General features: G+C 39.7%; 1 pseudogene; it reads left to right on the top strand.

The window, feature by feature from the left end:
* The window catches only part of LOC120783936, a 38,166-nt pseudogene extending 25,507 nt beyond the window's left edge, over positions 1 to 12,659 (top strand).
* The last annotated feature ends 9,598 nt before the right edge of the window (positions 12,660 to 22,257 follow it).

Below are 22,257 nucleotides of genomic sequence, written 5' to 3'. Positions count from 1 at the left end.
TGTACACAATTTCACCACAGTCAACAGCAGACACAATTGTAGATAGTTCAGTGGTCTTCCGACTAGCAAAAGAGAAGAAAGATTGTTTCTATCTAAAAAGCCAATTTTGACCTCCAGTTTCCTCATCAGGTGTTCCATGTGGGTCTTGAAAGCATTTAAAACTATTAATATGTGAACACTTAAGAGTATGGTTAGGGGTAGTAATACATACATTTTGTTTTGGCAAGATTTAAAACAAGATAATATTTTATAAGAGATATCTGAAATGTATCAAAAGTGGAATGTAGTTGTATAAAATAGTATCATAAACATTAAAATGAAATTTTTTATCTTTCTTATTTTGTCATACTCATTTATATTTTGAACACTACCTTATTAAACTGTGCCCTCACTAAACATGCCAGTAGAGAGAGTTCTGGCCTGTTTTTTTCACCGTGGAATTACTTCCCATCACTACCATTGATAGCTTTAAGATGGTTCGGATGGACAGGATGGAATGTTTCTGCAGCTCAGACATTGAACTGTTAGCCTCAGGGCTACATCCCTACTACATTCCCAGGGAGTTCTCACACCCAAATTATATCATGATCAACAGAATCATTTAGTACACATAATGTAGCTGTTGTTGAGTTGTGGTATGATCTAAATCCTGACTGCTGAGGATGTTTTTGGTCTCTAGAACCAATTGCAGTTGATTTCAGTGGCAATTCAGTTGACTGTAACCTGCACCAAGAGAAATCTCACAAGAAAAATGCAAATGGTTCACCCTCTGGGAAATATATGTAGATATTTAGTAAAATTCAAAGCTATCTGTTAGCATTTGCTAATTCTTACAGAAGTTTGGCACCATGATCCAAAGGAAACTTATGTAGTCAATGGTCTTTAAGTTGCTAATTAGCTATAGCTTGTGAAAGGCCGGTTTGTACACTGAAAGTTTGTTTCAAACACTTAAGTGCTCAAATTCATGCCAATAAAGAAGCAAAAATTTAGTTTGTAAGGTATTTGAACTCACCCTCTATTGTAATGCAAAAACACAGCAGAGCCTCTAGTAGACGTCACAGGAAAAGCTTTATATGCACACACATGCTTCGTTCTTTATTCTTCATCTATACATCTTCATTACAAAGGACCTGTTTGCTTTCATTACTCCTTAACATGATTAAGATCAAATTGTTTAGTTTTCAGTGTACAAGACTTAAATCATATTTACAGTATTTCCTCTGATCTCATTTTTATATTAAAACAACTTATAAGTTCAACAAAATAAGTTCAGAGGGGGTTACCAATTAACTATAATTTCTGAAAACCATCTGCTTGGCCTCTATATGAACTCTGGCACGGCATGCTATTCATTTCTTACATTCTATGTTCTTTTCCTTAGCAGCAAGTCCAAAAACAATCACATGCTCATGAGATTTTATCAGGCAGGTTGTGGACTAACTCGCAGGTATGATTTATGGCAGTAATTTTAACTTTGAACTTTACAAAGGATGAAAAACAAATTGTATTCCAGATAGTTTGATGTAGGTTTTGTATAATTTTATGCTGTACTTTTCTAATCGCATCCTGCTTTTCACTGTTCTAACAAGGGGACCTAATTCCATAATTAGAGCGCTTGGAATAGAATATGTCATATGTGTCTCATCAGTTTATCTGTAAGGACAGTTTTAAGGCGATGAGTCAGTTCAAGAGGTCATTGTTCAGTAACACAGAAGTCTTTATGAAACTGAAAAAAACTTATTATGCAGTAACTTGGACATAAAAATTCTGCACGTCACACCTGAGCACCATGATTTATTTACCAGTTTGCGAAGCTCAGGTCTCATTGATGTTATTCCACATGTCACTCACTGTGAGTTCGTGTAAGGTTGAACTGAAGCAGATCAGCCAACACTATAACCAGTTAGGTCTCAAAAAGTTTCATAAACTTTGCAGTATCTCTTAAAGGAGGAATCCACTAAAAAGTAACAACTAGAAGCTGGCTGTAATTTAAAGTAAAACTGAAATGTAATCATCATACCCTTTTATGTGATGAAATATAAACTATAAGAATACTATAGTTAGGGTGTGTATATTGAAATTTGTAAAGGAGATAAGACATTTGAAGGCCCAACAAAGGACATGGTGTGATACTGTACAAAATGACTTCAGCATTTTCCAAACACAGAGCATCATTGTTCTGTTAGTCTACCAAGCACATCCTCTTAGTCAAAGTTGAAAAAGGTGAACTCTGACCTGCCACTCTGCCAAAACTACCTGGAGATACCACTGAAACTGGAAACATATTCTTTAATTTGTCCATCGTGTAGGCTTCATTTGAAGTAAATAGGAGACAAAGGAAACATTCGTCAGACAGAAATCTAATATGACCATGCCTTAAACCTCGAGCCTCTAGGTAACCATTTCCTATGGCGATGATTGAGGGACAACTGCGGGCCACCATCACTGAAATATATGCTGTCATCATCTGTGGTGCTAACGACTGGAAAACATCAACAAAAATCTTTCCCCAATTTTTAAACAGTCCACATAAAGTTAGCTATAAGCTGTTAGTAATTTAAGCTCCGTCACTTTACAACATTTAACATTTGGGAGTCTCCATCATGCTGTTAGCTGTTAGCTTAACTTGCTAATGTTAGCACTGATTCCCACTTGACGTCCTTTTTTGTTCTTGTTAATAAACGGTACGGCCCTGTCATTCATTTGAAGGGAACAAGTCCAGCAGTGCAACAGGGACGCCAACAGAGGGGCCTCCGCAATAAAATGCAGGGTCCTCTCACAAAAAAGCTGAACCAGTCTCAACTTTTGGTGCTGACATGAAAAATTTCTGGCATGAATAATTTCCAGAGCAACAACATCCTTGTTCATCTTGATTCTCCTTTTCACTTGTTGTGTGATAGTATTCCAAACTCAGCTCTTGTGTGCTCCCGTCTTCAAAAATGTCCTTGTGACAATGGTTGCAGTGCATGGCACTGGAAATAGCACTGAGGCCATGACTTATACCCTTGTGGAGTTGAAAGGTATGTGCTAATCCATCTGACCTTCACAGGGCAGCAGAAGGACAAAAAGAGAGTCACTGAAGGGGTTAGGGTGCCAAACTGATCTGGCAGAAGTTCAGAGAGACTCAATCTCTGCTACAGAGCAGACCAACGGAAACCAATTTGGCCCACCCAAGGTCATGGCTTGTAGGCAGCTGGAGCAAAGACAGCAGCAGAGTTTTTTTTCCGCCATGAAACCTCAACAATCCCCACTAATACTAATCCCCAACAGTTGTACAATGGAGGGACAATATTTTCAAATGTACATTTTTACGTAACATACCAGGTTATACAGTACATACCACACAAGGAGCCAATATGTTCCCCATGCTGTGTAAGATTAGTTAAATCGTTCGTCTGATTTGAAATTCTGAACATACCGTGGTTTCTCATTAAAGGTTTTTTCTTCCATTTGCTTGGACTTGTATGGGCTGGAGAGCTCTTGGTCAGTAGACACCATCCTTTGATGTTCACTGTGGTTCCTGAGTGATGATAGGAGAGTAAAGCAGACACACATAAACCACAACAAACACACAAGGATTAGCAGACAGGAGGGTGACACACAATTGATGGCCGTTAATGTACTTTGTCCCTTTCAGCCCAGTCAGCTGAAAGCCCTGGCAGCAGCTCCTAAAGGCTTCAGTGCTTCAGGTAGAAACACCACACTGACAATTTAGTTATTCTTAGAACCTTACTGCTAGTGGGGCTAAAAAGGTAAAGTCTGTAATGAGAGTAACAGTCATGGTAAAGTCATAGAGGTCAAAGAGGAGGCATGAGCTTAGCATGGTAATTATGGCCAACTGATTTACAGATTTTTTGTTAACAGGTGGAAATTTTGGACTTGGGTTACCAAAAATCCCTATTCATCCTTTGAGTACTATAAATATCCATACCAGATTTAATGCATCCTGGCCAGTTACTCTGGATTAAAGAGCTGAATGGTGACGTAAAGACAATGCAGCAAACCTGAGTTTCCACTGCTAACAAAGCAAAACACCTTGCCTCATTGTTTGTGAAAAAAGCAAGCCTCTTGGGTAAGGTATAATTGTCTGTGGTCTCTTTCACAACCAATGAACAATAAAAAAAAAAAGTTTTTCGTTCCGGCACATTTGGTGTTCACACTGATTTATTACCATTGAAGATATTACTAAGATGTATAAACATGTGGACCCACCCTGATGGAATGTCAAATTCCTGTCATGCTGCACTTCAATGCACTTTAATGTTTTATTTATCTTCTCTGCTGTTCAGAAAGGGCTCACAAAAAAATAACTGATCTGGAGCATTATTAGTTGAGACTGCAGCTGGACATCATGTCAAAAGTAATGACTGAGAGGTAGAAAGGGAAACAAAAAGAGGCATCTCACTGTAATAGTTATGAGAGATACTGTGTGGTCGTTATGTTTCACTCACCCCTTAATGAGAAACAGCAAAAACTACAGATTGCTTCTTGGACAGTTCTCATGATAAGCAGGTGGCTTTAATAGTAGTTCTGTCCTTTTTTGGTGGTCTTGGCCCGGTTGTTCACACCAGCCTCAACAAACCAAAATAAACAGGCCAGAGTTCATCTGAGCCTAACTAAACAGTCACGGTGTTAACCTTAACTGTTAGAAGTAATAGCTACAAGACAAGGTAGGAATAAAACTTCTTGCTGTCTGTTCTTTCTCTTGCCCCCAACAGCCTTAGTGTATTGCTATAATTCTTTTGGTTGTACTTGGGTCTTAAGTGCCAGCCCAATCTAATCATATCCTTGCTGGAAACTTTGACCGCATACAGGCTGCTTGTAGACCGGAAGCAGTTCAGCGTTCATTTGACAAATCTAGTCAAAATGTTCCAAAATATTTGATTGTTTGGAGAAGAACATTGTGATAATACAAGTTTATTGAAAAACCCATTGTGGATAAAATGGACTATATGGGAATCATTTTGTCTGTTAATAAAAATGCCAACAAACATGGGATTGCAAGCATCCCACAATAACTGCAACCCAAAATTATTATCATTCCAAAATATGACAAAGAGCTACAACAGGAAGTGCAAAGGCATATTACTTGCATTTGAAATCACAGCTTCAGTTTTTACTAATGAACAAAATTAAAACCACAGAGCCATGCCGTTAGACAACTACATTAGGTGTATTGCCTATTGCAACGTAAGGCCTCACCAGTAATAAGTTGTATATTGTCAAGGGCAAGAATCCATACCATCTTTCTCACTCATAAACATGGCCAATTTTGTTAACCAGAATGCATAAGCAAATTGGTGATAACGCTGCCAGGAACTGAACTTAGGGTCTGTGCAATAGTGGATGGGAATTATACCCCTCCACTATCTGTGCACTGCAGATGCAAGTATTAGGACAACAGGTTTTTCTAATGGAATTACTATTAACATTACTGGTCACATTAAGTAATTAATTTAAATATTTAAAGATAAAGAAAGCTCCCCTTTGTATTTGGTCTTGAACTGGTTATTTGATCATGTATTGTAAGTTTTATATAATACTTTATACAGAGAAATCTGGGTCAGGCAGGGCCCTGTTGTTTGGTTTTCTTAGAAGTGGAAACTAATTCAGCCATTATTCTCTTCTGTAGAATTATAAAAAAGGCACTGTCCATGTCAGTGAGTTTGAGAAACACCAGGAGCATATTAAATGTACAATTAATTTTTGGTGGAGTATTCATCCCAAATGCTGCAATTGGGCGCATGAAAGTGATGGAAAGTCTGCGCCAGTGTTGTAATACTGATCTCCGAAATAACTCCAGGAGGTAATGTGGGTTACTTATTAAGGATGAACAGAAAGACAAAAAGGATGGCTTTCTTTAGCACTTGTGACAGGTCCTCTAATGTAAAAGGACAGGGAACAAAAAATGAATAAATAAATAGATCACATTTAAATTTGATCTAAATTAGATTTTTTTTTTTAATTAAGCTTTTACAATAATGGTAATTACATAGTGAAATTCTTTAAGAACTCTAAACATACTAAAGAATTGGTTCAGATTTTTTCATCTGTCTTAATATAGTGCTCACATTTGGCTTATTCACAGACAGCCAAAGCCTCATATTAGCTTCAGCAGAACTTAAGAATGCATTTTTGCAGGGCTTGATCGTCAATTTGTCCACCATTTTAGTTCAGACTGAAATGTCTCAACAACTATTGGACAAATTGCCTAGAAATCTTTTACAGACATTCATGATCCCCACAGGATGTATTTTGTCATCCCCTGACATTTCCTCTTTTGCTACTAGTAGAGTGACATCAGTGGTTTTAAAAAAGTGTTTGTCTAGTTCCACCAATTTAACATTGCACTCCTATAACACTGTCATGATGGACAGTTGTGATAGTGGTGCCTACATTACCCTCAGTGGAACTAGACAATCAACACTTCAATCAGAGATTATGTTGTTATGTTACACTGATCCATAGCTGGACCCAGTGTGGACAAGCAAACCAAGATGTCCTAATCTGCTCCGTGCGTCAGCGAACAGGCTGAGCGACATGTCGCTTGTTTGAAAAAACGCACCCAGTAATATTTCTGCGAAAGTTTCACGCACTTTCTCCACCTCGAATGTATTTTCATATCATGTTTTAGATTTAAATCTCTGAATTTAAACCTGACTAGTAACTAGGTGCTAGCTAGATCGTAAGATAACTCTAATATTCTGACAGTAGCCTAACTGAGAGTAACTGACAATAACTTACGGATAATCAACATCACTCTTTATTACAGCCTATAATGAGCCTGTATAAAATATAACATTGTTTCAGAGCGAGAAATCACAAGCGGCACAAAAAAACATCTCATCCCCTCCTCTCGACTCCCCTCATCGCCCTACATCACCTGTAGTATATCTGGACAATTTTTTGCGCTCCATCCGCTAGAGTTCGCTTACTCGCTGTATGTTCAAAAGAGGTGTTATGCTAATAACATCTAATATAGCCTGGAGCCCCGTAGTCTCAAGCAGAGATAAGGAGCAGACTACCAAGGTCTGGTAAGCTCACTTCTTTCTAACTTCACACCCCCACATTTTTTTCATTTTCAAAGTGAAGTCTTCATACCCAACTGACATTGACTCAAGTGACATCACTTTAATGTTTGCAGCTATTAGACGGAAAAATTTTGTTCACACGTTCATGGTCCACTCAGGATGAATTATAATAACTTTTGTGATACCTTAACTATTAATGTAACACCATCATTAATTTAATTGTATTACCAAATATCCACAAAACTAATGTTTACTAAGTTTCCATCTCCCTCTGCTGTACTTTATGTTTAGTGGTAATTAGCAAATATTAGAATACTGATTAAGACAGTGAACACAGCAAACATTACACCTATTAAACATCGGCATGTTAGCTTTGTAACTGTAAGCACGTTAGCATGCTGATGTTTGCATTTAGCTCAAAGAACTACTGTACTTAGGCACAGCCTCAAAGAACTGCTAGCATGACTCTTAGTCTTGTTTTCTCTATTTCTTACATTGTGGTCATTCTACAAAGGGATTTTCACTGTACATATGGAGAGGAGAAATAGAAACTTGTAGAAACTAATACCTCTTTCGACATACATATGGACATTTGAGCATTGTATTAAGAAAGACATGAAAAAATCTGAATATACCTTTTAAAGGTAGTCAGTGTAAGCATGTGAAGCAATTAACATATAGTAATCGCTTTTTTATTGCCAAAGTGTGAACAGATTGTGACGTAACTTAAAAAATTAGACCTTTGGCAACTCTCTCCAATTACCTCTAGAAGTGGACTCATTTCTATTTAAAAGACTTGGGACAAATTTTCTGGGAAAATCCTAAGGATGTGATGTTTATGCTCACCTCTGAGTGCCTTGCCTCAGTACCTCTCTTCCACTCCCCTATAGCGCCAACACCGTGCAACACTAGCTAACGTTAGCTTAGAAATGGAGTGCGCTAAAGTCAACAAACAACCGGCTACCAGCACAAAAGTTCTTCAAAACCTGTTACTTTATAGATTTTATGTGCATTTTTTTACAGTCTAACGTCACTGATCCCACTCCTGTAATCTGTTTATAACTGACATTAGTTTAGGATTATTGTTGTCTTTTGTCCTACTGCTGGACCCATTCAGTACAGTAACATCAGTTGACAATGTTAAAAGTGAATGTCTATTCAATTATGCTGAAACATTAGTAGATCGAGTTAGCAAAATGAGAGTGATGATGGTAACTATCACATCAGTAACGATGTTTGGCAACACATCTTATTTATAATAAAAATAGTCTAGTTCACAAACCATTTGTATCATCATACAGCAAATTTAGCTATGCTGACATTGTGAGCCTCTCAGTGAAAGCTAGACAAACAGCGCTCAAAAAAGCTGGCTAGTAAGCTAACACCGACGTATCATATAAATGCATTCAGCGTATCACACAATGAGAATGGATTAGTTCAACGTCACTAGCCTATACTCTGATAGCAAGCAAGCTGATAACAAAAAAACATAATGTTAGTCAAACTATAGTCTTGCACCTATCTTCACACTCCGTTTTAGTGCTTTGCCAGCACTGGACAGTCAAACATAGGTCAAATATAGTTTCAAATATAGTTTATAATCAAATTATAATAACAGTGTAACTTAATTACCTCATCTATTAAAATAATGCAGGTTAATCACGTTCAGTCTCATCTCGTCACTTTTTTGGCCGATGCCCAGGATGCTGACTCATGCCTACCTACGGAGTGCAAGCATGCACACGAGCACAAACAACAGGATGCTTACTGCAGTTCACTTAACGGCCACTGATTTGCTGATGAAGGTTCCAGTGGTAATTCCTCATATGGTCATAGGTTGAGTAATTGCAAGAGCCATGGTCCATTTAGTGTCTGTCATTGGAGAATTTAAGTAAAAATATCTTAAGTAAATAACTAGTGAATAGCACACTTCTTTATGTATTTACAGTATGTTGGCAATACCCCGGAACATGAAACAAACAGATAATCAACATTTTACAACTTTACAGACAATCTTGTGAGTAATGTCATTAAACTGACATTACTTTACACTTTAATGTAATGCCGATAAATGCAACAGTTTTTGTAGAGTATGTTTTCACAACTTCACCAGTCAGCAAGGCATTCAAGTAACGGCACACAGAGAAGGCCCTGTTCCAAAACACAGTTGAATAAAGTACAGTCTCTTCCAGTAAGTCAGTTAGTGTTGCAGATTATTCTTCACATTTGGTCCTGCTTTTCTTTCTATATCATGATTGAGGATAAATAACTTACCGTGGATAAACAGTACACAGCATGACCTCATATATTAGGATTTGCATGTTTGGCTCCCATTCAGCACACTGCATGTACTCTGAGCTGGAAAAAGTCATAAACTGAAACACACAGGGAGGCAGCTATGTGCTTTTTCTTGTTACAGCTTTAACTTCCACACACAACACACAGTTTTTCCTTTAACAACATTTTTGCCTTTGATATGATTCAGGGTCAGGCCCCCTGTTGCTATTAAGACCCTATAAAGCAGTGGTGCTGGTGCCAGATTGGCATGCCATATCCCCCTCAAACCAAAGCCTGAGCACTGCAGCCTCGTTTTCTGAGATGCTCACTTGTGAAAGGCATGATTATGCAAACCAGGCTGTTTACCTTGGATTACAATCAATATCTAGGTGCCCTGTGAGACTTGTATTAAAGCGAGCGGCAGCAGGCGGCTTTACCCTGTGAAGTGGGCAACGGCTGTGTGGAACAGCAAGCAGGACTGTGAGTGCCAGATAAAAGATGAATTATAGATATCCAGCCCCAGGGCTAAACGTGGAGGTGGGTGGGGTGGAGTGGGGTGGGGGTTTGGGAGCGTGGAGGGGGGAGGGGAGAGGCAGCGCATGCCTTGAGTAATGACTCTCAGTGGTAGTGCTTGAAAAGGCAAAAAGGTGGGCATATTTGTAAAAAGAAGATAAATTACAGGATGTATTTTTTAGGTAAGAAGGGGAGATGCAGGCGCACGGCTCATTTATCATGCTGCGAATTATAAAAAAAATGGTTCAAGAGGCTGTTAAAGATGTTTCAGGGACAAGGATTTTCTCCAGTAAAACAGAATTACAGTTTGGAGCTGCTCAACTTCAAACACATCGTAATACCTCAGAGAGTGACGGGCATGTAATTTGAACACTGTGTTAGATGTGCTGGCTCCAACTCTGATGCTGCAGCTGTGCAAAAGTTGTTAAATGTACACCAGATATTAGAATGACATGAGTTTCACTGAGCTCTGCACAGGATGGTGCAGTCTAAATTCCCAGGTGAGCTTCCATGACTCCTCTATTAGTCTTTGATTTTTCTGCAGACCCACATAAGAGAAGCAATTTAGTGAAATTCGTCAGAAAACCTCTGTACTGATGTAATACTACTACTGATACTACTGCAAGTATTGTATTTTATATAACAGTATTATATTTTACATACTAAAACTACAAATGACTGTTGATATACAGTAGTATTAATGGTATTTTAAGACAATTTTCGTTGATTATAAAGATGTTAATTTCTTTTGAATTATTGGAAAGTAGTGGCCTCCACAGCCACTTTATATATAAAGATTTACCAATACATCTACAATGATATCAACTTACACCTTAATATATGTTTCCTAATCTGTGAAAGACATAAAGCCACCATTTCAACACACTAATTATAATGACCATTTACTAATGCAAATTACAAAAAACAGACTAGAGGAGGAAATGTGTTGTGGGCTTTTCAATAGCACAAAGGCTGCTAAAGAGCACAAAACATAGAAGTACATTTTATGTGTATGGGAACCTTGAGACCATATAAAATACTTTATAATGATTGTTTTTAAACGTGGATAGATGCTAAATGAGTACCATTTGAGTATCAAAGATCACTGTATACATTTGCCCATGTTTGGTAAAAACATGCATTTAACTCACCACTTTGCAGTGTTTCAAGATAAATCACACAGCGTGTGAAGTGGCGTGTAGTCCAAGTCTGGCGTTTGGCAGCCCCCCATCACAGCCTTCATGGACGACCTTACTGTCAGCACAACATCAGTGCCAGATGGTAGGTGGATCCTCCAGGGCCTGGAAAAGCTCTTCTCATGGGCAAGGAGAACCAACCAAATCCAGGGCCATGGTGTTGAAGAAAGTGAAAGTGGTGGACAAGTTTTGCTTATTTTTGGATAGCGTTGCAATCCCATCCATCACCGAGAGACCAGTCAAGAGCCTAGGATAGGTCTTTGACTGTAGCCTTAGGGATGCAACTGCAGTCCAAGCAACCATCAAGCATCTTGAGACTTGACTCACCATGGTAGAGAAGTCTGGCTTACCCAGCAGGTTTAAGGCTTGGATCTACCACCATGGTATCCTACTTGAGTCCTCTGGCCTCTTCTGATGTATAAGGTAACACTGTCAATAGTCAAGACTCTGGAGAGGAAGACCAGCAGCTACCTCCCCAGATGGCTGGGTCTGCCATGTAGTTTGAGGAGTGCAGCACTGTACAGGAGGACCAATACTCTCCAGGGACTCCAGATTGTCTTCAGTATGCATTGTTGTGCTAACAGGCCGGAAGTGGAGAGCCCAGGAAGGCCTAAAGATCGTTGAGTCTCGGCTGAGACACAGGGCTTTGGTGGGCACAGTGGCGACAGGACTGGCAGGGCTGCGAGCTATCCTCCAACCTCACTATGACAAGGCCCATGGCAATGACAGACGCCGTCTGGTCCTGGAGGAGGTGAGGGCAGGGGTAGAGGAAGAACGGACCAGCAGGATGATGGGTATGCGACAGCAAGGAGCATGGACTGAGTGGGAGGATGCGCTGGAGCGAAAGATAACCTGGTCTGACATCTGGCAGGTGGAAGCCCAGCAAATCGAGTTATTGGTCCAAGCTGTGTATGATCTCCTACCCAGCCCAGCAAATCTCCGCTTCTGGGGCAAAGGTGATACTCCAGCATATCCTCGGTGCCCTGGAAAAGGTTCCCTGGAGCACATCCTGAGCAGCTGCCAAACAGCCCTGGGGGAAGGCCGCTACCACTGGCGACATGACCAGGTGCTGACGCCGGTTACAGAGGCCATCTCCAAAGCCATGGCTAACGTTAAGCACGTAGGCAGTTAGAGGAACATCACCTTTGTCAGGGCTGGAGAGCAGCCTAGGGCATAGCCCTGTTCAGCAGCCAGTCTGCTCACCTCTGCATCGGACTGGGAGCTGCAAGTGGATTTGCGGAGGCAACTCAAGTTCCCAGACCACATTATAATGACTTTGTTGAGGCCAGACGTGGTGCTAACATCAGCCTCTACAAAGCAGGTGCTCCTGATAGAGCTGACAGTTCCCTGGGAGGACTGTGTAGAGGAGCCAAATGAGCGGAAGCAGTCCAAGTACCAGGAGCTGGTGGAACAGTGCCTGTTGAGAGACTGGAGGGCTCGCTGTGAGCCTGTCAAAGTGGGATGTAGAGGCTTTGTTCGCTGCTCAATGTGCAATGTCTTCACCCTACTTAACATGACTGGAGTTGCAAAGAGGAAGGCCATCAGGTTCACCATGGAAGCTGCAGAGAGGGCCTCCAGATGGCTTTGGATCAGGAGGAGCGATCCGTGGGCCAATGCTGCTGGGACACAAGCCAGGGTCTGATAAGCCCTGGCTGGGTCGCCTGAATGAGGGTGTATGATATTGAAAGACTGGAAACACCCGATGACCTCAGGAAACATATCTGATGATGTGTTCCAGCCCATCCCAGGATGTATCTTTCAAACGTTGTTTTTTACTGGATGCTCCAAGTTCCATATGTCTCATTTTTGTATGCTACACCATTCAATGCACTTAATACTTGCATAGCAACCCAAAGTGCAAGGTACAGCATGAACCTCTGCAGCTTGGAAATTAAATAGGAGAAAATAATGTCATATGTGATCATGTCATAAATCTGTATGTGTTTTAGTGTTTTAAAGATATGGCTGCTCAACTATACACTGCTGGATATTTTAAAGTCTGGCAAAGCATTATACTTTTGAACTCATCATGTTTTTTATGCAAAATATGAGTTGGATCACATTCAAACACACTGTTAAAGATGTGTTAGCTTTAGGAACACCTACTATAGGTAAATTGCATTGGGTAAGTCAAGTTTGACACTGACAACAGGTGTGACTGTACCTTGTTCCAAAAAAACAGAGCCAGGGGAAAAACAAAGTGCATTGCAAAAGAGGACTGACTCAATTGGCTATTCTGCTACTATTTCTTTACAAAAAACAATTATTTTCAACTCAACTCATAGGTGAGGGAATGGTTGTTGCAGAGGGCAGACACATCGTTATGGGTGGCATACAGTACTTTGTAAACTTGTAAGGCGTTTTAGATTTTGTTTAGATATCTTATTCGTCATGCAATACCATCAGGGAGGTGTCTGATTAGTTCCTAATTCCTTCTGCAGCAGGACAACGAGCCCAAACATACAGAGACAAGAACGAAAAAGGAGTCCTGGCCGCCACAGAGCCCTGATCTCAACATCATAGAGTCAGTCTGGGATTACATGAAGAGACAGAAAACACTGAGACAGCGTAAATCCACAGAAGAACTGTGGCAAGTTCTCCAAGATGCTTGGGACAACTTACCTGCCAAATACCTGAAAAACTGTGTGCAGGTATACTAAGGAGAACTGGTGCTTTTTTAAAGGCAAGGGGGGGTGACAGCAAATACTGATCTGATTTAGGTATTTTTCTGTTTACTCTTTGTATATACACCATTCAGCCACAGCATTAAAACCAGTTACCACTTTTAATGTTGTGGCTGAATGGTGTATATATGCAGTTGGCAGTACATTAGGTACACCTAAAACAGCTAAAACTATTGCAGTCTAATCCAACAGTCCTGCAATAAATCCTCCCTTCATGAAGGTTATAATGTCCAGTTTGTGTTTAAACTGTTTTAGAGAGGTGCTGATTCAGCTTTACGTTCATTTTGGAGATTGCACCAGAGACCCAAAGATACAAAGCATCTGCTAATGTTTTTGGGTTGAAAACTTCAGGAAGTCATTGACTGCAAAGGATTTTCCCCAAAATATTAAATGTGATGATTGTGTTTGACTTCTTGTGTATCAGTCCAATTACTTTTTAACCCTTAACAATTGGGCACTGTGTCTTAAAAGGCCTCTATCTCCTACAGAGTTTGTGGAAGCCCGCACATCCACATCATCAAACATTTCCTCTGAAATGTAATACTTGTGAAACATAATACTTTTACTTGACTGTAGTCAAGTAAAATTGTTATGTTTCACATTACAGTGAATTTACTAGTACAATTAATGCTAACAGTAGTAGTACAATTACTAGTAGTTTCAGAAACTTTACATTTTGATGTCTTGAGCTTAAAGAAATTTAATTCCAATGAGGTCATGAAGCAGAGTTTCCTTAATTATTGCTGAAGCTCTGAGTTGAGACTTCACCGTAAATGTATAATAATATGCAATGATTATAGATGTAAAAGCAGGCGAAGCTGCTGCAGGATTAATGCTCTCAACGTCTCACATGTACAGGGCAACACTCATAAGTTTCACTTCCCACTATGCTTGTGTGAGGCCTGCACAGGGAGGCGCTGTGATGATTGCTGCTGTGTTCTGCTATGCATAGATGAGATACGATGTGTGTGTGTGTGTGTGTGTGTGTGTGTGTGTGTGTGTGTGTGTGTGTGTGTGTGTGTGTGTGTGTGTGTGTGTGCGTGTGTGTGAGAGAGAGAGAGAAAGGGAGAGACTGGAGATTTTCCAGTGGTGAGGAAAAAGTTGATCTCAGACTTCAAAGGTCTGTCGGGGCATGCAGCGCTCAACCAGCCTGGCGTAGATGCAGGCTCTGTGTGGCCATGTAAATTTTAGGACAAGTATCCGTCTAGCTAGCTAGCTATCTATCTAGTTATCAGTCTACCTTCTTTAACATGGATCTTTTTGACACTTGCATACAATTCTCCAAGGATTTGTTTAAACAAATACTCACCCACAAAAGCTCATTAAAGTCCATTTTACACCTATACATGTGCGCTCGCACGTCTCTTTCCCTATGTGGTCTTCCCACTGGAGTATTGTATTTCTCTTCAACTTGCCAGCTGTCAAATGCAGGTCAAAGCTTCACTCTGACTCTTTATTTTACCCCTCCTCTCCAGCTCTATCACTCTGTTGGCCCTGTGTCTTCCTTTGTAGCATTCACCTATCCAGCTCTCTGAACCCAGATCCTCTCTCTGGGGCCGGGCTGTCAAGGTGAACTGAGTCATAACTCCTCTTCTTTTTGCCTGAGCAAGCAGGGCTGGAAAGTCCAAAAATATGATTACTGAAATAGAAGGTCAGCTTTACTTTTACTAAAGTAAAAGTGAAATTAATGCTTATGTAAAAGCTGGGATATAAAATATGTAGACCATCTAGATTTTTTTTTCCTAGGTTTTGAAAGCCAGTTATTTTCAGAAAGCTACTCTGAAGGTCAGTGACACTGTACATGTTCTCCAGTTTTTATGAAAAAAATCATTTAATGTAATATAAAATTAATTTAGATTTCCACAGTCAACAGATTTTCAACACACAGCTAATATCTGTTTATGGATTGATAGAGAAAAGTGGTCAAGAGTTATATGAGTCATCTGGATGAGCCTTCTGAGCCTTAGCGTAAAGAATATGGCAGTTTAGCCATGTGTGCTGGCGACATAGTGGTAGAAGATTGGTGATGTAGTAACTACTCGCATGGCTAATTCTTGACTACTGTGGCTGGTGAGCCGACCGCTAACATGCTAGCCAGCCAGAAACCTATGCTATTTAGTCACAATAGCTTGCTGGCTAGCTTGCTAATCATCAGATATCTAGTTTTTTTGGAGCAGTGTATTCTCCAGCAGAGCATGATAATGGCTAACAGGTTCTGATAGCTTTCTCATAGACTGTGGTTATTCGTCCCCTCAAAGGTCAGCACTGTCAAGACGGTATTAATGACGGGAGGTTCGAGTGTCATGCTGCCCTCGGTAAAAGTTGAATATTTGGTGTTGCGCATCTTTCAGGCACACTAGCGAGATATGTAAGTATCGAGTGGAATATACTTCAATATCCATTCAAAACATTAAGCTTTAGTGAACAAAAAAGATGACAACTTAAGAAATCAAGAAGTGTTACTCTACTTTTTGTGATAATTGTGTTTGATGCTATTTGTGTATTGTTTTACAATTGATAAACAAAAATCTACCAACTCATATGTATGTTTTACCATAACAATAGCCGAAACAAGAAATGACCTGGTGAAAATAAAAATATTTAAATCAAAATGCAAAAAACTGACACGTAAGTTCTCTAACTATCTCACTGCAGCAGTGAGTCTTAACAAAGTCCACAGGCAGCAGTAATAATATCCACAGGCTAACCGGCTAACAAGCACAGAATCTACTGTCTGACCCTGATACATGGGCAATCTGTTGAGTCCTCAAGCCCCTAAGTGGTCTCTTTGGTACTCTTCAATATACTGGCTGCAGCTCAGCATGTACAGAAAGTGTCAAGGGCAACGAGTCTGTATGAGAGCTGGTATCAGCATCAGCTGAGTCAAGTATATGGGTTTGTAGTACTGAACGGTCTCAGTAGTGAAGCCATACAACTACAGTAAGCCCTGAGGGGAAAACATGATTTAGTCAGTCATCACCTGAATAGCTTAAAGCTAAACTTTTTCACACAGTCCTGAGTGCTTTTGTAACACTATTTAAGGTTGTAATGCTTTCATTTATGTGGTTTGCAGTTAGTTTAGTAACATACAGTGAAAAAGACGTAATGAACCCTTTGGAATTATCTGCATTTATCTATAAATTTGTCTTAAAATATGGTCAGATCTTCATCTGTTTCGCTTGTAAACAGACACAATCTATTAATAACACACAAATTGTATTTTTTTTGGTCCATATTGAATTTATCATTCCAACATTAACAGTGTAAGTTGGAAAGATTATGTGAAACCCTAGGTTAGGAGATGAGACGAGTTAGTAGTGTGGCTACTCTTCCTAGAAGTGGGTGCTCAGCTAAGATGACTGCAAAAGTACAATGCCAAATGTTCAATGATGTGAAAAAGAAGCCCAGAATAAAGGCTTCTACCGTACGCAGGACACCATGCTCGATGATCAGTGAGGTAAAAAAAGAACCCCCGAGTAAAACTAAATTCTCAAAGGAATCATTGAAGCCGGTTAACATCTCTGTTTATGAGTCTACTATACACAAATCATGGTGCATGGTTGCATGGAGCCTGGTGTCCGTGGCAGGAAACCGTGGAGGAAGCCGCTGCTCTCCAAAAGAGAAGCTTGACTTCCCACAACATAGTGTTTCGTGGACTGATGAAACTAAGGCTGGATTGATTAGGAAGAACACACAGCCCCACATATGGTGTAAAATGGGCACAAAATACCAAAATTCCTCCTGAACGTTGTGCAGGTCTGATCTGCAGCCAAAGGAAGAGCTAGTTTTAGGATACTGCTGCCAAAGGAGGTTTGACCAGTTATTAAATTCAAGGTCTGATCTGCAGCCAAAGGAAGAGCTAGTTTTAGGATACTGCTGCCAAAGGAGGTTTGACCAGTTATTAAATTCAAGGGTTCACTTACTTTTTCCATCAGCACTGGGAATGTTTAATGGGTGTGTTTAATAAGACTCGACAGATTCTAATTGTTTGTGTATTACTGGCTTAAGCACATTGTGCTTGTCTGTACTTGTGATTTAGGTGAAGATCGTTGCACATTTTATGACAAAATAGTCCAGAAAGATTGATAATTCCAAGGGGTTCACAAACTTTTTCTTGCCACTGTATAAAAGCAGAATAGGTGGGAGAAGGCAAGAACTTTTATCAGTGTTAGACTTTATCATATGATTTCCTGGAGGCAGAATGTACCGGAATGTACTGGTGCAGACCCAGTATGTATCAAACTTGCAAAATTAATTTCAAGTTCAATTTTTGGCCAGTCTGAACAATCATATAGCTAATTTGTCCCTACCATCAGATATGACCGACAGGAGTGTACCAGCAGCAGGTGTACCGGACCTTCATTGTCATGGCAATAATGACATGACACGTAGGAGCGTACCAGTGGTACGCGTAACTGACATTTGTCAGGTAACAATAATAAACACATAGTTAAGGTTAGGTTTAGGTACAAATCCACTTGGTTAGGTTTACGAAACAGATCGTCGTTTTGGCTAAAATAAGTACTTATTTAAGGATAGATGACCATCATTATCATGGTTACAATAATAAAGATGCGGTTAAGACTGTTGAACAGAAATGAAACAATCTTGACTAACAGTTTCACACAGGAAACAAGCAGCAGTCACTTGAGTGAAGGTCCTGTGTTTTGTCAACTCATTCATCCAGCCCAACCTCCCCCATCCATCCACCTGACTTCCCCCTTTTTTGCAGTCATAACTACTTTGGCTGGTAGAGGTTGCCTAACAATTAAACATAATAATGGGTCATAATAAGCTGTTTGCACAGATGACATATGGGCTTGTTTTTTACACGATACTCTCCACTAGATGATTTGGTATTGGTCAACGGTTCAAATTTTCATATCACCAAAGTTAAACTTTATGGAAAAGATTCACACAGATTTACTTGTCCCCACAAGCAAATACATTGAAATGGTTTGATTGCACTGGGGAATGTCACCATTTGAAATACTGGTGTAACCATATATTTTTAAGGATTTGGTCACTTCAGTTTCTTTGTTTCTTATTATGGTCTTAACCATTTTTTGAGATTTTCCCACCATTAATCCAAGCATGCCTCATCATGCTTGCACAGTAAACAACAAACGTAATGTTTTTTCTGGAGATTGTGACTTAGGTATGGGCAATGAAAAGTCATGCTGCATTATCTACAAGGAGTTCCTGATTGCATTAAACTGTGGATGCTCAGACAACAATTTATGTCTAGGCAGACATCAAACATCAACAGACAACACAACAAAGAGAACAGTCCACTGATTCCAGCAAATGTGTAAGATCTCTGTGTGTTCACCAAATGAGTTATGAACTAAAAGTGCAATTTTTGATGCCAAATGCATTAATTGGGTTCAAAATACAAAAAATACATAACAAATATTTGTTTATTTTTTTTCACCATAATCTGCTTTAAATCTTTACACAGATATTGACAAAAATCCCTAAAGCACAAGTTTTATTTACAAATCAGTTTTTATTATTTCACAATCCAGAATCTTTTAGACCCTATTTTGATCCCACACAGTTCTTCTCTACAGCTGCTGTTTTTTTGAGTAAATTCATAACAGCTGCAGTTACTTAAAAAAGTACAGATTTAGGCAATTTGCTATATGGATAATCATAAACACAATGGCTGTTAGCACTCCTGTGGTTTCATGCTAAGCCTATCTTTTTAAAGTGAATTTATTACTTTGTCCTAGTATCTGATGGAATGCAGGGGTCTTTGGATGCACTTATAGCACTTGATATCCATAAAGCCAGTGTGTGTCTCTGTTAAGTTTTAGATTTAAGCTGAGCTGATTTGTGGAGCTAACATAATTTTAGGGGTACATATTTGGCATGATTTTAGCCCTGTTTGTTTGTTTTAGATTAAACAAACTAAAAGAAAGCACATGAATATGAATGGTAATAATAACAGTGGTCTTGTGGTGTGCTTGTGCAGGGTGGTCTGTATCTTGATACATCATCTGGAAAATGACATCTGATCAAGGGTCTACATTTACACCTGGTGTTGAGTATTCTCATTTTCTTTATTCTGGCAACATTGTGATCAGATCCCAATATATAAATTAAATGGTAAATGGTTTGCACTTATATAGGGCTTATCTAGTTTTAATGACCACTCAAAGTGCTTTACACTGCTGCTACATTCATCCATTAATACACATTCATTCACCCATTCACACGTACATTCATACAGTGCTTTTTTCTATACATACAGCACTTCCTACACACACACACACACACACACACACACACACACACACACAATCACACAATGATAATACATCAGGGGCAATTTGGGTTTCAGTATCTTGCCCGAGGAAACTTCGACATGCGGATTGGAGGAACAGGGGATCGAACTACCTACCTTCCTGTTAGTGGACTACCTCCTGAGCCAGAGTCGCCCAAAACAGAGGCAGAGCTGGTGGATTTGTCAACAACATGGCCCATCCTACTTCAAGAGAATCTCCAGATGTTGTCTGGCTTATCCAACTGCATTCTGACAAAAAAAAAAAAAACAGAGCTGACAGAGAGTGAATATTGAACATACAATCACAAGGTGCCCAGTCCATTAAGACTAAATGTTAACCAGCAGTCACTTCCAAGCCATTGCCATGCTTCTGCTCTGCTGCTACAATCCTGATTTTATTACGACAATGTCATCTGGCAGAATCACCAGACACAGAAGTTAAAGACAACAGCTGTGCTGTGATTTCAGCTATAATTCCTTGTAAAAATCACCACTCAGAGAGAAAGTTAGAAGCTCAATCGTGTCTGTCTCAGCTGCCGTACAGTCAATTGAACGAGTCGTATAGAGAGGTGTGCCTGTGGAGGCCCAACCTCACGCTGGCAGGGTAATACTGATGACTGTCTTCCACAGAAAGTAGCTAAGGATTGTCCAAAAACTTTCTTGATTTGCCATTAGGTGCTTTTGTGAAGAAAAGTTGCTAAAGGGATGTGAGAAGTCAGTAAATCTAGTGGCAGAGGTGCCAGGCTGGCAACACTGCCTGTAAATACCCCCCTGATGATGTAATAGAAACTGTTTGTGACAATTCACTTTGAAAGAGCAACGACCAATGAGGAAACTCAGTCAGTAAGCGACAGACATTCTCGTTTATAGGGCTGGCCTCCTTGTTGTGGTCCAGCCACAAAGTTGACCTAACGCTACCGTTTATACACTAGCACTATGTAGAACCTATGCAGAATAGTACCATGAAAACATATGTTTATGTTAGGTAATGCTTACATTGACAATTCACATAAGATTTCATAATTCTAGCAGTTAATGGAAAAGTTCCACTTAGTGCTAGCTTATAAGGTTCAATGGCTCTGTCATATACTCAAAATACAATTTGATAAGGTCTGATAAAACTTCATTTTCTTGTGGAATTTGTGAAGAGCCAAAAAACAAGCCCAAACACTAAATAGAACAAATTACTTATTTGCTTGGCTGAACAGCACTGAATCAAGCTAGTTTTGGTTGTAGCTGTAATGCTAGGTTACTGCAGACTTTGCATCCATGACATATGGATAATGAGCAACTGATGAATAATGATTGCTTTTGCATAGCAGCGTTTTAGCTAGTAAATCTTAGGTGCAAAGACCATGGGTGCAAGAAGTGTTCAGTACATGTCAACAAATCTTCAAAGATAACTAACTATACCAAAGTCAGCTTAGCTGGGATTCAAAGAATGTTGCTTCCTTGTTAAAAACATATTAAAAGACCACAAAAGCCACAAAACAAACATAATCACTCATAAATAATATGAGCGGTTAACCTTATGCACAGTGCTTGTGCAGACTAGTTTTATACTGAACTGAACAGCTTGGACTAGCAACAGAGGGAATATATCAGTCATTCAGAATCCGTGCTAAACGTCACAGACATATGAACAGTGATATGATCACTTACTGATGTGCATACTGAAGCGCATTTGAACAGTGCTGCGACCACTTAGCTTAGGGGAAAAAAGGTACGAATGTAGTCAGTTGCTACAAATCGTTGAATGTGCAAAGTGATTTGCGATTTCCACCTCTAAGGATCACCTCACCACACTGACTGTGTCAAAGGCTCATGATGACTTATGTTTGCAAAGTGGGTGTTTCCTGCAAGAGTGCCATCTGCATCCTCTCCTTTGCTTACTCCCATGAGGTCTCTGGGTAAGCATGTATTGTGATAATTAGAAAAGGCTGCATAGCAACATCTGCACATTTATACCCATGATACAGAAGTTCCTATGACACCACAGAGTATGTGTCTTTTCATAATGCTACCATAAATGCCTTTGCCTGGCTGTAATATGCAGTCTGTTAATTGGCAGACTATCCCTGGCTTGCAAGATGCATCACAGATGAGCAATAAAACACAGCAGGTTTCCAGCTACTTCCATTGCTTTATGTTTCTGACAGGTAGCCCTCAGAGAGGAGACAGAGTGTATATGTGTCACTCCACATATTCAGTATTAGCAGCATATCCCCATATCTGCTCATTAGCAGGCTGCGAGAGCACACTTGGCC

The sequence above is a fragment of the Xiphias gladius genome, chromosome 22, assembly GCF_016859285.1.
Source record: "Xiphias gladius isolate SHS-SW01 ecotype Sanya breed wild chromosome 22, ASM1685928v1, whole genome shotgun sequence".
Classification (NCBI taxonomy): Eukaryota; Metazoa; Chordata; class Actinopteri; order Istiophoriformes; family Xiphiidae; genus Xiphias; species Xiphias gladius.
This window is presented reverse-complemented; position numbering and strand designations above follow the sequence as displayed.